Raw genomic sequence first — 20,770 nt, 5'->3', positions numbered from 1 at the left:
TCTCAATAATTTTACTGCATCAAAAATTGTCAAAGCAAACATGTTTTTATGTTTTCACTTACCATCCAAGCTATTTCTCATAATATTTACCTTAAAAGTAAAAAAAATGTTTCCCCAAAATAAATAAATTACTAGATTCTGTACATACTAATTTTGGAGTTTATCCTCTTGTCTCTCCAATGATTCTCATACAACGATTTCTAAGACAATGGTATGTTGTTGCCAATGAACTATTTAACAGAGCCCCTTTAATTTCATGTGTCTTTCTAAACATCTTCCAAATTAATTCTGATCATATTTTTGACTGTTATTAAAATTTTAAGCCATAATGATGATACAGAAACTTACAAACTCACTATCTTTACAAGGTTTGTCTTTCATCAGTACGTATGGGCTTATTAACACTTTGTTGAAATTTCAACATTTAAGTGCCAGTGAACAAAAGCAAACTCACAAAATTAATGTATATTGATTTATCTTCCATAAGGTTGGTTCTACTTAACGTAGCCAATGTCTTCTTGACGGATCTTTATTTGTCCTTTTACAGGAAATATGAGTAACTTTAATGATTTAGATTTGTCAGACTATTGCAGGAATGTCATAGTCCTGACACTCTGTAGATTATACAGGTCAACCTGATTCTACATGAGAAATCCTCCTATTTTAGCCTCATATAACTTAGATTATAAGGACATATGATGACATTTGTTTTCATGGGAAAAAACAGAGTCTCAAGAGAGAAAAGGGTAATACTTACCAATCACCTATTAAGAAACATTGAATTATTGTGAATGCAAAACAGATGCTGTTTCACATAACCTTCTCAAATATGCATTAGATTTAATAGAATTTTACTTATTTGTATGTTGAAATTTAGATTGTTTTCTTCAATAAAACAAAGTCAAACTTACTTTATTCACAAATGATTCCAAATTTGTTAGAAGATTTTTCACAACAATTTATTCAGCTTCTGAACATGTGCTAAAATTTAGACACTGTTTATTGGTATAATGACGAATACTACAGTTAGGCATGCAATCTAATTATGAATGCACATTACAACCTATTAAGAGCTCAATGCTTGAGTTCACTTTCTAATTAATTAAATTCTTGAAGATGTGACATAAATTATACCGAATAATAAAGTTTCTCATACTTATAAAACAGCACTCTTAGAACCAATTTCTCTCCTATAAGGAGAATGAGAGAATTCATTTTTAACATCTTAAAGTTAGAAAATAGATCTTAAGACTTCCTATAGTTCATTAAAATACAACACCTAGTTAGTGGTAGAGTAAAGATTTTGATTCAGACTTATGCAGTGATGGTTGTAGTGTGTGTTGACTATACTATACCATTATGATACAGGAAGTATAAAATTACATTAGCATCTATACTTTATGGATTTCAAACTTAATTTGAGCTATATTCTTTGAATGCATAAACATTATCTGAAAAATATGTCATTGCTTTAACATATATATTCTTCTCTCTTTTCATTCTTATATCATTTATGCATCTGGATTTTTCATGTTGTAGGCATGGGATATCATTTTATGTAGAAAAATATATACATGTATATACCATGTACCTAAATGTTAAAACATTTAAAAATCAAGACTACTATGTAAAAAATATATTTTGTAATAAAATAAATTTTCTTAGAGATCTAGGAGAACCAAAAAAATCTAAAAGGAAATATTTTCTTAGTGTTCTATACCTAAATATAACGATCTAAAGAACTCCATCAAAAATCTGTCTCCAAACTATATCTCAAAAAGTCTTGTATATGTGTCTTAAATACTAACTTAACTTGAAAATGTGTCTTAAATACTAATTTAAAGGTCTCATGTCTGTCCATAACACTACCTAGGCTTCAGAAATGTCTGTGATAAGCATTATACATAATGATTGCTATCAAACCTAAAGAGATGCAGAGGTCACATCCTAATTAAATGAGCCAGAAAAAAAAAAAACATAAGTTCTTTGAATATTCATTCAGAAAATTTTAGACAAAGAATTGCCAATGTATATGTTGTTAAAAAAAACTATTTCTGTCTATTCTCTTGAGTTCTGGTAAGCATATAAAAATTTAACAACAAGCCAAATAGTAAGAGAGAATTAAAAATTCATTTTTTTGCATTTGAGCATCATAGAAAAAAATCTGTAAGTTCTTGATGCTCATTCATTGTGGTTATAGAAGAGATAGGAAAAGAGATGTAAATTATTTATATGGGAATAAATTACCTTTGGTAAGTCTGAATAGGATTTTACAGCAAAATATTATAATTTATAATAGCATTTTTGTACATGATGCATATTAAGGAGAAAGATTTTACTATATATGAATCTCTCATTTATCCTCAGTATGAGCTTATTTGCAGTCCATAGTGCTATATTTGTAGGTGGAATTTTCTGAATTCTGTTACAATGACTAAAGAATATTTTATAAAGAGGATTGAGACAAAGGAAACTACTTAACAGTTTTTACTTTATAATCTTAGCTCTCCATCAACATGACATGGCCTTAAGAAATCCAGAGTGAAATTCTGTAAAGTTTAGGGGTTATTAGGAATTGGGTTATAGCATCCTCAAATATGACTACAGAAAATCACCATATGCTATCCAAAGTATATGCCTTTAGTATATTTAGAAACTGTAAACACAGAAGTAGCATTAAAAAAGTAACTTTCGGTTAGATAAGTCAGCATTTATTTTAGGAAGCAAGTGAAGTCTGTAGTGAATGTGTGTTTTTTTACAGGAAAATGGCCATATGAAAGATACCTGTCAAAGATGGATGGGAATATCAATGCCTTGTCTGGGTGAGGCTCAGAAAGATATTGAGTACTTCCTCTGATGCAAGTATAAATGTTGAAATCATTTGCAGAAAAATGCCCACTGACTGGCCTCCTTAGTATTGTTCCCCAGATAATGTGAGTGCACTACCTGCCTGTTCCACAGACCTATGATGCCCAACAGTCAGATCTGTATCCCCATGATGCAGGACAATCTGATGTGATAGTGAGTCAAGTCAGAACAGGAACTCAGCTTATTACTGTGAGCATCAGTTTATATAGGTTAAGTAACATTGTGTGATATGGAGGCCAATGAGAGAAAGCAAAGCCCTCCCTGTGGCTAGAGGGGCATCTACCTAGATTTTACTGTCTCATCCTCACTTGGTAGCTTTGAGACTATTGTTCAAATTTGAGCCAGGCTTTTCACTGTCCTGAAGTCCTTAAGGTACAGGCCCTGAGATAATTTTGGCCAAACATCTTACAAATTTTGATTTTGTATCCTAACCCCTATCCCAGTCACCAAGCCAGAATAGCCCACCAGTGAGAGAACATGGGTCAGGGTGACCCATATTCAGAGTTTTGGCCTAGAAACCCTCAAATTGTGATTCATCCGTGGGGTGAAATGTATTGAGCCTATCATAGTGTAGTTGAAGTCCCATGAGTTGTACCTGATCTATCTGTTTTTGGAATGCTTGTTTCAGCCTTTGGAGAATGCATGGGCCAAAAAGATAGATCAATAAACAAATAGCTATCAGTCCAATTAGGGAAGAGATTAGTGTGGTAAGCCATGGGGAACAATTAAACCAGATCTCATAGGGAGTCCTTGACTTAAACAAATCAATATATTTTCTTAACTCATTTAGTGTTCTTGTAATTATCCCAGAATGATTTGCATGGAAGCAACATTCTTCCCCAAGTGTCCTGCAAATTTCTCCTTGTTCTATAAACAGCAAGCCCAAGCCTCTTCTATTTTGTAAGGTTACCCTTGCTATGGAATCCAAAGATTTTTGCAAATAATGTACTGCACTCTATGCCTTTTTTAAGGTCAATTATGAGTGAATTATTTCCAATTCTTGTAAAATCTCCAGGGATGAGGTGCTAAGGGCAGTCCTGGCCACCCCTAGTCCCATCAATATGGTGACAGTCAGGGCCCTTAGGGCTATCTCTTATGCCTTCGGGCCAGGAATTCCTCTTGTGCGTGATAAATCATGTGAAGAAAAAAATCAATGCAAGCAGGTAAGTATCATTATGCTGAATGAACAGTGGGTCAGAGAGGCAGGGAGTAACCCCTGTCTCTTGGCAGATAAAAAAAAAATACCCACGATGTTTGGTCACCCTGTATGAAGCTATAGACCCATTAGCCACATCACAAGTGAGGTTAAGATGAGGATGTCTGGTGTATAAGACACAGTTGCATTAAACATCTGCCAAAGGGGGATAATCAGTCCCAACACTTTCCCCACTCAGGGTTTTTCCAACTACAAATATCAACTTTATCTAATATTTTCTAAGAGCCATTTACCCCAAAGGCTTCAAAGTAGAGGTTAGTGGCTGTAAGCAAAGCCAGGAGTCCTCAGTGGCTTCAGGGTGGGTAAGATTTAAAGTCATAAAGGCCATCTTAATGGTCTTCATCAAATAAGGTGAGGCTTCTAATCGCCCTATTTCTCTGGGCAGCTTTGTAAAGGATACCTTAGGAATAGATGATGGGTGGGTAGCGGTATGTAAAGTTGAGGTATGTAGAGTTGAAATATATACAGGCTTCTCCACCATGGGTATTAGTTTGGAAGCAGGCCTCAGCATTTGAGGTGGGTCCTCAGGAAGTATCTCCATTCAAAGCATGCCTATAAGGTAATAATCATACCCCTTTTGGTATAGCCTTAATCCCCATATTTTCCCATATTACCAGGATAGGTTCCCTTTCTTCCCCTGATCTATAAACCTTAATATTAGAATGTTGAATCTAAATATAGTACATTTTCCATATTGGGGGTTTTGGGATAGTGGTACCTGGGAGACCCTGGAGATGATTATATCTCCATGTTTTTTATCCAATGTCCATTCCCAGTCTCCTCACATCACCAGGAAAAGCAGTAGAAATCTAGATCCCCTGTCCCCACAGTTTCTAATAGCAGAGGCAGTTTGTTGCTTTCTGGGTGCCTGCAAGAGGGGATGTCTTCTAAAGACATGAGAACACCCAGGCTCATTAGGGTAAGATGCTTGTGGTAAGGTGCACCCCTGAGAGCCTCCATATTCAGGTCTCAATTTAACACCGGAATTCAGTCTCCCATGTCTCAGCGCCTATGTGCCAAATAGCAGAGTTCAAATATCAGATCAGGCAACTACATTCAGAGTGTCAGAAGAAGGACAATTAAAAGAAATCACCCACTAGCTCAGAATTGATAAATAAAGGGTGATTTATTTAGGGGTAGACTCACAAATCAGAATCATCTGCTTGAAAGGAGACCATAAATTGAAACCCACAGCTGAAAAGAGGCCAGTTGCAAGCTCTCCATGGGCATATATAGTATTAGAGGCCATGCCCCAGTGGGCGGGTAACCACTGGCTATAAGACTTCCTCCAACACCTACCCCTTCTGTTTAAATAAAAGAGTTCTAAGCCTAATACAAAATTATATACAATAAGAACTGAATCCAACTTGTGGCATTGCTTTGATGCCAAAAGACCATGTCTTTATCTTTTCCCTAACAAATGTGGAATGCAAACCATAAGTTACAACAACTTGCTTAATTTCTTTTAGATTATTCATTCCTATATGTATTTATCTACCTTCTGTGGATCACCTTGGACCTTTAGAACTTGATGCTTTGTCAGAATAGATTACAGGGTAGGAAGCTAAAACTTTGGATAAGTCATCTCTGATAGCTACTGGTGATGTTGAATCCTGTCCTTGTGCCTTCATTCCTTGTTTATCAGCTACAATAATTTTCTCAGTCATTTCAAATCTTTTTACTTTTGTCTTTTATAAAGCCTGAATCTCCTAGCCTGTATATATTTCTGGTGATTTCATTGAGGTACATAGACTCTGATCCCCATTCTGCACATGTGATTCCAAGGTCTGAAGTTTTTTCTTTAAAGATAACATCTCATACTTGGACATTACTTGAATAGCATGCAGATTGTCATCCTGGAGAGATACTCTATTTGCTAACTTACCATAACTTTTTAACAAATTTTGGTTGTCAAATTCAACAGTATAAATTCTTTCAGATAATGTTTTAGTACCTTAGAAATGGATTTGATTTTGTCTGTCAAATTAATGTTATCCTTTTTAATACTATTAATTTTTTCAGGCAACTTTTGGTTTTTGATGGTATTAATCCTGTCAACTAGCTATTCATTATTAGCCTGAAAAAACAGTATCATTCCTAAAGGTTCCATATTCTGTCCTGATGATAGAATATGAAGAAAAAAATTGAGTCCCAATACCCAATAAGTTGAAGTATCATCATAACCATATAAGCCTTACATAATGCAATCCATAGTATTAGCAAAAAAGTTACCAAGAAGTTTTAATGCTAATGTAGTCTGCCATATTGATTTGTTAGTTACCTGTTATGTGATCTGATAAACTGTATTTTTTATTATCCAGCAGATGTTGTAGTTGCAGAGTTGCAACTAGAAGCAATGCAACTTGTGGCAACGGGTATGGTCCTGGGACACTTTAGTTTTCTACTTTGGTATTGGTTAAATACTGAGCAATATGTTTTGCTTGACAAATTAAAAGCAATTAAATTAACTCCATACATGAAGCAAGAAAACCAGAACTCACAGGCAGGGAGAAGTAACTGTGCCAGGGAATGTGGTAGTCATGTGTGTACTTGGGAAATTTCCAAGTTGCCACACACTGTAAACTCCACTGTGGAAGGGTTCTAAAAAAACAAAATAAAAAAAGAAAGAAAGAAAGAAAGAGAGAAAGAAAGAAAGAAAAGAAAAGAAATGAAAAGAAAAGAAAAAAAACAACAATGCTTAGGTAAAAGCAAACCAAGTGGGCAGGGTTGGGATGGAGACTGTCTGGGCCATGAACCAGCTAGGCCATTAGGCCATCCACCTGGTAGGAGTGGAGTTTGAATCCAAGTGGGAACCAAATGAAGAAGGATGCTTAAAAGAAATCCCACACTAGGTCAGAATTGAGAAATAGACTGTTATTTAATTAAGGATAAGCTCACAAATCAGAATCTTCTGTTTGAATGGAAATCAGAAAACGAATCCCACAGCCGGAAAAGAGTCCAGATGTATGCTCCACATTGGCATATATAGTATAAGAGGCCACACCACAGTGGGTGGGTAACCACTGGATATATGCCATCCTACAGCAGGGTGTCCTCATTGAGAAGTCTTGTTTAGGATCCCTCAAGTGTCAGTGCTCAATAAAATCCATGTCACCTTCTGTGGTTAGTGGGGACTTGCTGCCTGGACATTGATCCCTGTGAGAAGAGTAAACATGATCACCACCGGGAGAGTCATCTGAAATAGATAAACATATAACACTTTACTCAAAGGCCAATCTCCCTTGAATAGTGGTGATTTTTCTTTCCTTGTGTTTGAATTTAAGTGTTGTCCACCATAATCTCATTCTTTATTGATCATCTTGGTCTTCCCCCATTGTCTTGAGGGGAGAGGAGAAATTTTAAGTTACAAGTTAAGTTCTCTGTCCTACAGAGAGGTACAGGCTCTGAGATAATTTTGTCCCAACAGTTTACATAGCTACATTCCCTTGGAAGTTTATGGCCTGAAGATTGCTCCCCTACAGAATGTTCTTACTAAGATATGTTAAACCTATTCCTTATTAAGCTATAAATTAAAAACCTGCTACCACATTTTTTCTGTATTTATTAATCTCTACTTTCTTTTACAGTTTTATGTAGTAATCCTGATTCCTGTTCAACCATTGTCTATCTTCCTTTAGTCTCTTGTCATTCAAGTTAAGTCAATACCTGAAGCTATGCAGAGCACAGGAGTTTATAGAGGGAATTTTCTTTGATAAAGGTATGTATATCAGGAATATAAAATGATGGTAGGCAATTACTATCACCTATCAAACACATAGTAAGAAAACTATTATTCACTATGTACTCCTTTCTGCTCCATCATTCTTCAATATGTATGTGAGACTTTGTTTCCTCCAACACCCAGAAGCCTGACACCCCTGTTCCTTCCTGTAGTTGATGATGATATAGAAAGTGGTTCTACATGTTCCTAATGCTGTGTCCCTTTATTACAGATCCTCATGTTGTGGTGACCCTGAATTCAAAAATTATTTTTGTTGTTACTTCATAATTGTAATTTTCTTAGTGTTAAGAATTATAACTTAAATATCTGTATTAATGGCCTTAAGCAACTTTTGTGAAATGATCATTTGATACCCAAGGGGTTGTACCCATAGTTTGAGAACTGCTGATAAAGAAATTTTCATTCTTTGGATCTTCTTTGAGTCATATTGTATTTTCTGACGTTTATTTTTACACATTTTTTTCTTCCGTTAATTTGTTTCATGTCAGTTTAATGTACTGTTCAGACATAGAACTTAGAATAATAAAATGTGGGAGAATTGTCTGTATTCTGTCAATCATGTTTTAAATAAATGCTGATTGGCCAGACAGGAGGTGTAGGCGGGAAAAAATAGACAGGAAATTGAAATGATGCAAGGAGAGCAGGAGAATTCTGGGGAGGAGGAAGTTGATTCCTCCCACTCCTGCCCAGATCACCGAAGCAGCAGGATGTGATCTGAGTACTGAAAAAGGTACTGAGCCACATGGCTAACATAGATCAGATTAATGGGTTAAAATAAGTAATAAGAACTAGGAAAAAGCCTGACCTAATGGACCAATCAGCTTTATAAGTTGCAAAGATCTTTGTGTGATTTTGGGGCTTGCAGGCAGTGGGGAACTGGGCAGGACAGAAAACACAAACAAGCCAGCCCCTCATGCTACAATAAAATAAAGTCATCCTCCCATTCCAAAGCTTAGGTGATATATGCTGCTTCTTCTTCTAAGAGAGATAACCAGTAACTTGATCCTTCAAAAGTCCTGATCAAGAAAATGTTGACTCAATGTTTCCTTTGGCATTTTATAAGAAGTATTTATTCTATTTTCATAGGTTATAAATTACAACATGCAAAAATGCCTTTTTTATTTTTATTTTATTTATCAAAGTGAGTGAAATCATTTCTCACTCACATCTACTACAAATGTGTAGAAGTATAAATGGACCTTCCAAAATTTCAACTTTAAAGCTACTGTTTTATTGTAAAAAGGTTTGGACTTTGAAAGTTGAAGCTAACTTAAAATGCAGTTCAGCTATTATCTCTTTTTTATAAACTTGCTCATGTTGCTTAACCTCCTGTAATTCAACTTCCTTTACCATACAATACTTATCACAAAATATTATCAATTTTCCAGAAAAACAAAAAGTTTGTCCAGGTTTAGCTGAAGTTAACATGAATCCAGTTTCAGAGAATTTGCCTTAGTACAAACTTAGTACACTGTGCTTAGTTAAAAAGTACAATGAATGGAAGACACCTGAAAAAACTTCTAGAAATAAAAACAAGTTTCACAAATTGAAATTACAAAACTTAGCCTCTAGTGAGTTGATTTCAGCAAGATACCTGTACGCAAACCTCTTTAACAGTAACTGGCTTATTGTATTGATTAGTGGAACTGATGAGGTTAAAAAAGATTTGGAATGCATGTATTCAGCAATAGATGCAAATGCCTATTTAATGACAAGAGGAAGCATACATAAATCTAAAATGGTGACCTCAAGCTTTTTTTGTCATGAAAGATACTGGCAAAATGAAGAATAAGTGATTAGTTCATACTTTCAAGAATTAATTGAAAATGACTTTCTTTTCATCATTTTTTTATGAATATATTTATAGGTTTTAGAGTAGAGCTATATGTCAGGGTAGGAATAATAAAAATGTATGAAATACATGAAAAAAGGCAAAATCAACATTGAAAGGAGTAAAAATTGAGCAACTGTTAATTTTAAAATTAAAACCAAGACAAGTAGAGTGCTGAGCTTAATGTGTATGTGATTTAATTTGAAGAGGATATTCCTGTAATTGTGATGACTAATGTTACTATTTAAGTTTAAATTACTGTGCTTAAAAAAAAATCTATAAAAGAAAAATGTATCTAACCAATAAGCCCCAGCTGGTTAAAGAAATTAAACTTCCTGGAATGTTGGGGCCTTTTGTTCATGTAAAATATATATGCTGCGTGTTTTCACTTCTGTAAACAAGCTTGGTTGCCCCCTATCACACAAGATGTGTGCTTGATCCTTGATCATATATATATATATATATATATATATATATATATATATATATATATATAGGCAGGATATATGCTTGCTTTTGATTGCATGATGGCAGAAAGTACACAGCCTTGTGAGTTTTGTCTTTATAATCCTCTGAAAAATGGAGCTCAGTGCCATATTCTGAATGAGTCTCAGGTGTGAACCTGGTCAAAATTCATGGTCCTGGCCAGTTTTTATAAAGCCTCTTATTTGTTAAAATATATTTATAGTCCAATTGATAAATCTCAGAATGATCCTAGATATTATCTTTTGCCAACCAAAACTTTGAATTATTGTTAAGAAATTACAAATCAATTATATTGGCATTGAATTGCATTGCAAAATAAGTTACTTAAGGTTTGAACTGTTTTTATGGTTAAGTGAAACAATAGATAGCAAATAAATAGCATTTTGATAAATATTAGCTCTCCTGGCCATTAGCAAATAACATTAAATTATTAAATTTAATATTCCCTTATTCTGGAACTAAATATACTTATATATTATAAATATTTATACTGAAGTTGCATATTATAAACAGCCTTTACAATTTTGTGTAGTAAGACTAATTATCAGGCAACACACAAATCAATGGGTTTAAATATATTTCAGTGGTGTTTGGAGTGTCATAGGATGAAAAACAAGCCTCTACAATATAAGACTTACTTAGTTAGGTATGAGACAGGGTATTCAGCAGGGAAAATTTTAGAGATATGAGAAAGTGGACATAAGCTCCCCACCCAGGTTGAAGCCTTTTGCCTTGGCTCCTTGGAATGGAGCCAAAATTCTATAACAACTAACAACTGCCTAAAACTTTTTTTTCCATTCCCATCTTAAGTCTGAAATCTAAATGAAATCTCATCATAAAAGCCATTAATTAACTAAAAAAAGGTCGTGTACTATACCCTTTGTGCAACCCTAGTGATTTAACATAAAATTATAATTCCTTCCAAGGCATCTCAGCAATCATTTCACATGTTGGTAAGAGAGACATATTTAATTGCTTATTATGTCTAAGAGAAGTCACTACCCATACTTATGTCTATTTTACTTTTCCCTGCTCTCCCTTGGAAAGCGCATGCCCCAATTTGAGTATGTGCTATTTTCATTAAGTGTCTGTCTTTCTCTTAACCCTCATAATTAAGCATGTATTAAAGTATCTTAAGGCAAATTTTCAATTCTGCTTCACTATATCAGCTGCTCCTAAGATTTGTTTTGAACATTGGATCCAGTAATCCCTGTGTGGCCAAAGCTAAAAACCCTAAAATTCTAGAGTATATCATCAGGCTACTGATATTGAAAATTTTAGCTGTGTGTCCCCGTATTTTCTCATCACTGACAGATCATCACCATTGGAGAATGTCAGTAACATAGAATAGTAGTATCTTAAAGGTTAAAGACACACAAAAGGGTATGTAAAGAATGATGAAAGAAAATTCGAGTAAAAATACAGTTACTATGGAAAAAATATTAGTAAGCAATCATATTCTTCTAGGTTCTTCATCCAGCCTTTTATACAACTATATTATTCTAGAGACTTTTAGCATATAGTGGGCTAGAGCTTTCCTTTTCCTTCCTTTCTCATTTCGTCATTTGTTTATTTGCTGTGAACTAGAAATATAACCCTGTACTTTGAATAACTCTACTTTGGTAGAGAAATACACTAACAATGAGCTAGATTGTAGTAATCTAATTTGTGTGTTTCTTTGTTTTTACATTGTATCACGAGGTGTATGTGTGGATAGAATATGTACTCTGTTATGATAGAGCATTCACAATATTAGAGAAGCTCTGCTGAGGACCACACTGTCTCAAACAAAATACTCTCTTATGGGAGTATAGATGTTGACAGTATGTACAGAATATATCAAACACAGATTCCTCCTCTCAGAAGATTGAAACCTAAGACTACTCCCCTACAAAGTCGCACTACTTAAATTAGGAAAACTGACTCCTAGTTCATATCTATATAACAAACCTGACTCCGTGTTTCATCTATTTATAACAGGTATGATAGACTTCTAGGCTATTCAGGTGTCTTTACCACAGACCACAGTTCATCAGGTTCCATCTTTTCTCTATGTCTGCCATTTCTTCAGTCCCTATCATCACTGACAAGTCAATGCCTAGCCATGATGGTAATCATAGACATAATGTTTGTGTGTGTTCTTAGGATGGTCTAGAAAGAGATTTTCTAAGTGAGCAGGCCTTGAAATAGAAGTCTTTCTGCATCACCATCCTGAGACGTAGCACATACTTAAGACCTAGATACAAGTTTTTTGAAGTCCACATATTTAAACAATTTAAGCATTCTCTGCCCTGGGAATACAGTAATGCATAGCTCTTCTCCTGAAAATCCTGTTATCCTTTAATTCTAAATTCCAAAGAATGTTAAATGAACATTGAAAATGAAAACATCCCACAGAAACATTAAACAAGCCAGTGACAGAAAAGCAGGATAAATCACATCTTTACTGCTCAGATTCTACCTGATGGCTTTCTTTTCCCTTCAGTTGCTGCAAACTAGATTATGCTACATTAATATGTTTCAAAAGATTTCAACTGGAAGTTACTCAGATATTTGATTAGACACTGTGTTGGAGAATTGAATGGATAATACAGGGACTAAAGAAAGCTCAGGGTCAATTTCAATTAGACTCCAGAATTGCAACATTCTAACCTTTCTACTCATTTTAAAATTCTAATCAGTCTTGTAAAAAAATCAGTTGAAGGAGAAGTTTCTTTTCACTCATAATACCAAAGAGATCTCAGAACTTAGGTAAGAGAAAGATTAAATGATGGGATCTAAATACTGGAAGATTACTGGAGCAGGACTTTTCTTGTGTAAGCAAGGGTGCAGTAAAACCACTGAACTGGACTAGTCCATAGATTGAAGAGTTTATTGGTACATAATGCCAATCTATAACAGAGAATAGAAGACAGCACCTTGGCAGGAGACCAGGAAAATTTTCCATTATTGTCAAAGGGGTTGAATGTCTTTGAGCTGATACAGACTGTTTGAATTAATTAGGAAATAAATTATCTTGCCTGAGGTTGTTGACCAAAGGTGAAGTAATGCCTTTCCTAACAGAAACTCACTTCACCAGGTTTCTAAGGAATGGCGAGTTTAGTTGTTTTTTTTTCACACATAAGCAATTCTTCTGCTTATTCAGTCAGAGTCTGTCCTAATTTGAGACCATGCTGTCATTTAGGACATTGCCAGAAGCACTGTCATTCTTGTGACCTGCTTTGGATGGAGCATTATCCCCCTACTTTATATATCCAACAAAGAATATCATATATACCAGAATTTTGACACCAAACAAGAGAAAATCACTCAGATGAACTGATTATGCACCCAAACTAAACAGAACTCTCACTAAGAGCACCAACACTGTCGTATTATCACTATTCTAAAGGTTTAAATAAGAATATCTCACATATTTGAAAGTTTGATCACTAGTTGTTAAGATTATTTTGTAGAAGAATTAGGGAGTGTCGCTTTGTTAGAGAAGGGTATGTTACTGCGGGTGGACTTTGTTATTTCAACAACCCACACTATTTATAGTTACACAATTCTCTGCCTTCTGACTGTAAATAAGATGTATGCATCAGTGCCTTGCCTTTCTGTCTGTTGCTATTTTGGCAACATGATAGTCATGGACTAATCCTCTGAAATTGGAAGGAAGCTCCAAATTAAACACTTTTTCGATAAGTTGTCTATATCATAGTGTATCTTCACAGCAATAAAACAGTAACAAAACCACGATCATTATCACCATCACTCTGTCTGACACACCACTTTCCCCACATAAAACGATAGTGAGAAGAAAATAGACACATCTGATGGTTTGAAGGAGAAAGCCCTTCATAGGCTCATTTATGTGACTGCTTAGGAACTAGGGTGCAAAACCGTTTTTGTTTGTTTGTTTGTTTTTATTTGTTTGTCTTTTGAGACAGGGTTTCTCTGTGGAGTCTCTCCTGGAACTTGGTCTGTAGTCCTATCAGGCTAGACTCACAGAAATCTGCTTACTTCTGCCTCCCCAGTGTTGAGATTAAAGGCATGTGACCCAACTGTACGGCTGAGTGTAGAGCTATTAAGGAGGACTTAAGTCTGATCTTTTTGGACTAAGTGAGGCCTTGTTGAAGGAAGTATATTACTGGTGAGTTAGCTTTGAGATTTAAAAAGCCCTTATCAAGCTGAGTATGTGTCTCTGTCTGTCTCTTACTCCCTTTCTTTCTCTTGCTGCTGCCTATAAATCAAGATGGAAAGCTCTCAGCAATATCTTCAGCATCATGCTTGCCTGCTAGCACACTTCTATGATGATAATAATATATTCATTCTTTTAAACTATAAGCAAGCCCCAAATTAAATGTTTTCTCCTTTAAGTAGCTTTGATCATGGTATCTCTTCACACCAATAGAACAATAATTAAGACATGTAAAACTGACAAAAAAGATCCTCCCTCTGTAAGCAAATCACCATTAAAGCAAATTGTCTTCAGTAGAGGACATCCCCAAACATGTTCCAATGGTTCAAAACTTTTCTGTAATATAGGCTAAAATCTCATTTCACCAGCCTATATGAGCCATTATTTTTCTTCTACCCAGTGCATGCTTGGACATGACAGGTGGCATCAGGTAGGATGAATGTGAAATTCAACAGATACCAAATAATCTATATAGATCAAATAAAATCACAGAAACTCACAAAATTAAAATGTCAATTGAACAAAAAACATTCACACAATTGGCCAGGAAATCTGTATTATTTACTTATCTAATGTTTTAATAAAACAAATACACCAATAGTACACCAAAAGGAACTTAAGCAAGAAATAGGATATTCTGGCATATTTATCCAGAAGGCTAAGAATGTATCATGGGAGAAGCCGAAGGAGACATGCAGCAGGAACAGAAAGCTTTGGAAACACATCTTAAATTGCAAACATGAAATGGTGTGGGAGAATTGTCCATATTCTGTCAATCATGTTTTAAATAAATGTTGATTGGCCAGGCAGGAAGTATAGGCAGGTCAACCTGACAGGAAGTAGAGGTGGAGCAATGAGAACAGGAGTATTCTGGGAAGAAGGAAGCTCTTCCTGCAATTCTGCACAGATCACTGAAGAAGCAAGATGTGAGCTGCCCCGCTGAGAAAGGTACTGAGCCATGTGGGTAACATAAATAAGAATAATTGTTTAATATATGCTGCAAGAGCTAATAAGTAGCCTGAGCTAATGGGAAAAACAATTTTATAACTTACCGAGTTCTCTGTGTGATTTTCTTTGGGGCTTGCCAACTGTGGGGAACTGGGCAGGACATAAACCCCCCAAATCAGGTCCCTTCATGTTAGAGAAGGCACCCAACTGAGCTAGCCGGGTAGCCAGGGTGGGTATGGGAAGCAACCTGCCACTCCTTTTATAACAATGAAACAAAGAATGATGTATAATCAGGGCAGGAGTACAAATTCTCAAAGTCTACCTAGAAGGAACATTTTTTCCCCCTAGGAAGACTCCACTTGACAAAAAATCCACAAACAACCTCAAAAAGCACCACAAACCTGAGACCAAGTAATCAAATAAATGCAATTACATGGGTAATTTTTCATTATAATCTCCATGATATCTGGTTGGAAAATAGAAACAAATAATTCAAAAATTCACATAGAAAAAAATAAGCATGTGAAAAGATATTCAATTTTATGAGCCATCAGGAAAATGAAGACCACAGTCAAAGATCCTTCTGCGATTATCAGAATAGGTTAAATAAAATATTGTAAGAACAATATCTAAAATTATGCTGTGGAGAATTGGGATAATCTACATTTTGTTAATGGAAATTCAAAAGTTATAGCCACTCTAGAATGAGCTTAACAGTATATTTTAAAACTAACCATATAGTAGTCATACAACACAGCAATTGTAATCCTGGGCATTCATCCCAGAGGATGAAAACTTATGTTCATGAAAAAATTCACAAAGAACAGCACATGAATACTATAACAGCTTATTTATAATGGCTAAAATATCTTTTGTAACTACTTTTAAATTTAAACATTCTGATACATTCATCATAGACTACTACTCTCAAAACAGAGCTGCCACTTGATAAATTGGGAAACTTGTTATTATTGTTCATAGTATGAATGAAGTGGAGTCCAAAAATCTATGTTATATACTGAGTGAAATAATTCCTATATTGTTATTGATAGAAAAAAAACTTTTAGAAATGGAGAAGAAATTGGCATTTTCTAAGAATTAGGGACAAATTAAAAAAAAACTGGAAATGTCTATAAAGGATGACAATAGATATATTTGTATAGAATGAAAATATCTTGTATCTTGATTGTTTGGTGCTTATTTTTCTGTGATAAGTTTCTGGTTGAGGGATCAAGCTAGACACTGAAGTGAATTATCTTTAGGAGTAAGAAATTTACTAAAAGTGTATTATGCTACATACTCTGGAAGACTCTTTTTAATCCCAGCACTCTGAAGGCAGAGAAGTGGATCTCTGTAAGTTCAAGGACCACTTGGTATACACAGTGAGACTCTTTTTTCAAAGAACACTCAACAAGATTTATTATCACCATAGACAGAAAACAGTGTATTATTTCTTAGAACTGTATAGAAATTTCTAATCTGGTCCCAGTGGTTGAAACCTTAGACCATGAGGATAAATTATGAGGCTCTTAAGATCCTGGTCAGCCTATGCTATAGTGAAACCTTGTACCTCAAATAAAAACAATCAAAATATTGCATACTGAATTTATGTTTTTTTTCTATAAAATGTGTTTTTTTCTGGTTTTTATTGAGACAGGGCCACATGTTGTACGTAATACCAACCTAGATCACAGTAGGTTGCCTAAGATGTTCTTTAACTCATGGTAGTCTTATTGCCTCTTTCTTCTGAATGTTGAGACAACAGATGTAAGCTACCATGTCCCTCTAACAAAATAAAATGCTTAGTTTTACATGTTACATACATTTTTGACTGAAGAAAATATCAAACCTACTTTTTCCAAGTAATAACATGGAATTCTAATGAATAAGAATTATTTCATTCCGTTGTCTTTCAGTTTTCATAATCGAAGTTTCAAGTGCTTAAAATTTATTTTTTGGAATGTTTATTTTATTTCTGTTTATGAGCCTAGCCTCCTCTTTTTAATTTTTATTATTCTCTCATACATTATTCTAGACTGCTGTTTCCTCTCTTTTGTCTCCTTTCAACACACTCCCCTATTTTCCCTATTCCTCAGATCCACTCCTTCTTCATTTTCTTTGAAAAGGGCAGGACTCCCAGGGATATCAACCAATTGTGGCACATCAATTTTCAATAAGACTACGCACATTCTCTCATATTAAGAATGAATAAGGCAAATCAGTAGAAGGAAAACAGTACCAAAAGCAGTCAAAAGAGTCAGAGAAACCCCCATTCCCACTGTTACAAGTCCTTTAGAAAACCAAGCATAATATAAATGCAGAGGACCTAATCAGAGGCAGGCAGGCTCACTGTTTGTGGGTTTAGTCTCTATGAGCTCCTAAGAAGAGTTGCCTGTTCTTTTCTGAAGAGACATAAAGGAGGATGAGGGGGCATGTGGAGAGGAGTGTAAGGAGGAGAAACACCCATCATGATGTTTTTAAAACAAAACAAAAAGAAAAGAAAAAAATTAAAAGCATTTACTGACATCCACTTAGATGAAATGATGTTTTCCTTGGCTGTTAACCACTATAAAGGTTCTCTCCTGCTGTGGGAGCAAAGTCTGCTTCTTTAGCCAATAGCCTTTAAGATACCGGTTCATTTGGGCATGATCTCTTATAGGTTAAAAAGTAGTGGGAACCATTTGCCTGCTCTCTTGCTTGTGCCTTGTTCTGGCTGCTAGACTCTAGTTCCTGTTTGCGCTCAGAGGTCTGTTGTTTAGGATGGTGATCTCATTTCGCTCTATACTCAGATTTCATACAGGCCATGTAAATTCACGTGCACCACTAAGTCCCGCTGGGTTAGTTTTGTAGGTGGTCTGTGACACCTACTTCCCTGCCCCCCCCAAATTAGTAACATTGATTTGCAGAAAAGAGATCAAGAAGGAGGTACCTGTAACTTTTTACCATATTTCAGATACATCAGCAGTAGGACTGTGCCATAGACTTTTTGATTTGATTGGTAATAATTTTTTTTTACTGAGCCAAGCTATAATAAACTAGCTTTTATTATCCCTTTGAAAATATATTCTTTCTACTAAGTTACATATTGATTGAAACAATATTCAATATATTTTTTTGAAAAATCGCTTAATTCACAAGTAGTAGAATACTTGTTATAGGTTTGGAGCCTATGGTAGGTTTAAAGCTACAAACAAACAAACAAAAGAGTTTGACTTTTAAATTAATAACTAAAGCATCAAATTTAAAGTCTCTTGTCTCTGAAATGTTAGATTTAGTTCCCTAATTAAAGCTAGTCTCTGGTTGTAGTTGGAGGCTGCTCAGATAAGAAATCATTACACAGAAACTATATTATTTAAAACACTGCTGGTTAATAGGTTAAGCATATTTTTAAATAGCTCTTATATCCTAAACTAACCTATCTCCTTTAATCTGTGCATCACCATGAGGTCATGGCATACCAGAAAAGTTTTAGCAGGCTCCAGTAGAGGCATCTGTCTCCTATGGCAGTCACATGACTTCTCACTGACTTTGCCTACTTTCTCACAGCATTCAGTTTTGTTTCCTGCCTAGCTCTATTCTTCCTTATCACAGGCCAAAGCAGCATCCTTATTCATTAATCAATTAAAACAACATATTTACAGAAGGACTTCCCATACACCCTCTGGTATAAATACAAAACAATTTGGATTGTCCTTTTAATTCCTTCCCCTAAATATTTATGACTGAGGCACAGTTCTTTTCTTTTCCCTTGCATTTTACTACCCTCTACCTTCTAGATTAACAAGTTTCCTGCTTACCTCTCAAGAACCACTTTAAGAGGATCACTCTTGGACTCCTTGTCTGAGCTTTCACTTCTATGACAAATTTACATTCTGTTTCATTTGTTCCCATATCTCAAAATCTTAGAAATAAATTTTTAAAAGAACATGATTGATTAACTTTCATCTTTGAATCTCTAGTGCCCATCACTGTTCCAAACACAGTGTAGATGTCTGGAAACAGAAAAGGAATAGCTTAAGTGAAAAAATTTACATGTAGATAATTGGATGATTGTAAGGATAGAAGTCAAATTACTGCTATTCAAGTTGGAGTTTATACAGACATTTATATCATTGCCAAAGAAATGTCATCTGAATTTTGTTTGCTATCACGAATAATACATTAAATATTCATAGAAAATATATTTCAAAAAGTTAAAATGCATTTTGAAATATAATGAAATTTCCATGAAAGCAATAACTTTATGAATTTAATCTATCAAAATGTGTTATAAGATCTCTTTAAAATTGTATATGAACAATCATTATACTATATAGTTCACTCTTAATAATATTCATAGATTAAAGAGTAATAGGTATTTTAAAAATTTAAAATGTTGTACATAAAATTCAGCTCAAACAAAAGTAGTACAGAGTTTTAAATTAGGATTGAATTGATATTAATAATTCCTATTTATTTCTATAAATTTGTTCAATGTATTTTTCTTACTTAGACACTGAAGATGACATTTGTTTTGGAACAAAAAATATTTAAGCTTCTTGAAATGTCAATTGAAACATTTCATATGAGAAACAGTTCTATATTTTTTCACATAAGAAAATAGTTTTGTATTTTTCATGAAAGCAATATCAAAGTAAATAACCTAGGAATTTGAAAATGTATTGATATTAAAGCTTTAAATGAAAATGGGTCCTTTCTTTTCCATACAAAAAAATTAAGGAATAATAGGAAATATTCATATTGTATTATTAGAAGTTGAGACTTCTTTCATGATCTGTTCAGTGATAATGTAATTGGAATCTTTTTCTGCACAGATATGTATGTTCTCTTTAGTAAATAGGAGGTAATTTGAAATGCACGGCACTAAACATGGATGAATGATTAAACATTGATGAAAACGATGAAATGTCATGTTCTGATTATGAGTAGACATATTAGCTTATGAACACAAAACAAAAATATTAGCATGAAAACTCAGAACTCGTCCTGATCAGAAATCTGTGAAAAGAATTTTTGGGTCATATGGTGAATGTATTTGTGAGGATAAATGTTAGATTACCTATGAAGTTCATTCACTCCTATGCCTTCAATTAACCATGATGAAGATTAATTTTTAAAATGATTTATAGTTTCAGTAGGTGCCCCATCATGATCTTGACCTTTTGTTCATATTCTCATGCCTCCCACTCTTCTGCTGTACTTTTCGAGCTCAGTCCAGTGCTTCACTGAAGGTCTCTGACTCTATTTCCATCAGTTGCTAGATGAAGGTTCTATGGTGATATTTAAGATATTCATCAGTCTGACTACAGGGCAAGACTACTTCAGGTACCCTCTTCTCTATTGCTTAGGGTCATCTTTGTAGAATACTGGGAATTTCTGTAGTGTCAGGTTTCGTGCTAGCCCCATAGTAGCTCCCTCAGTCAAACTATCTTTTTTCTTGCTCTCATCTCTCTCCTTTCTCCATCTCAATTATCTTTTTCCCTCAAGTTCTCCTCT

The sequence above is a fragment of the Myodes glareolus genome, chromosome X (assembly GCF_982192425.1).
Source record: "Myodes glareolus chromosome X, mMyoGla1.1, whole genome shotgun sequence".
Lineage (NCBI taxonomy): Eukaryota > Metazoa > Chordata > Mammalia > Rodentia > Cricetidae > Myodes > Myodes glareolus.
This window is presented reverse-complemented; position numbering follows the sequence as displayed.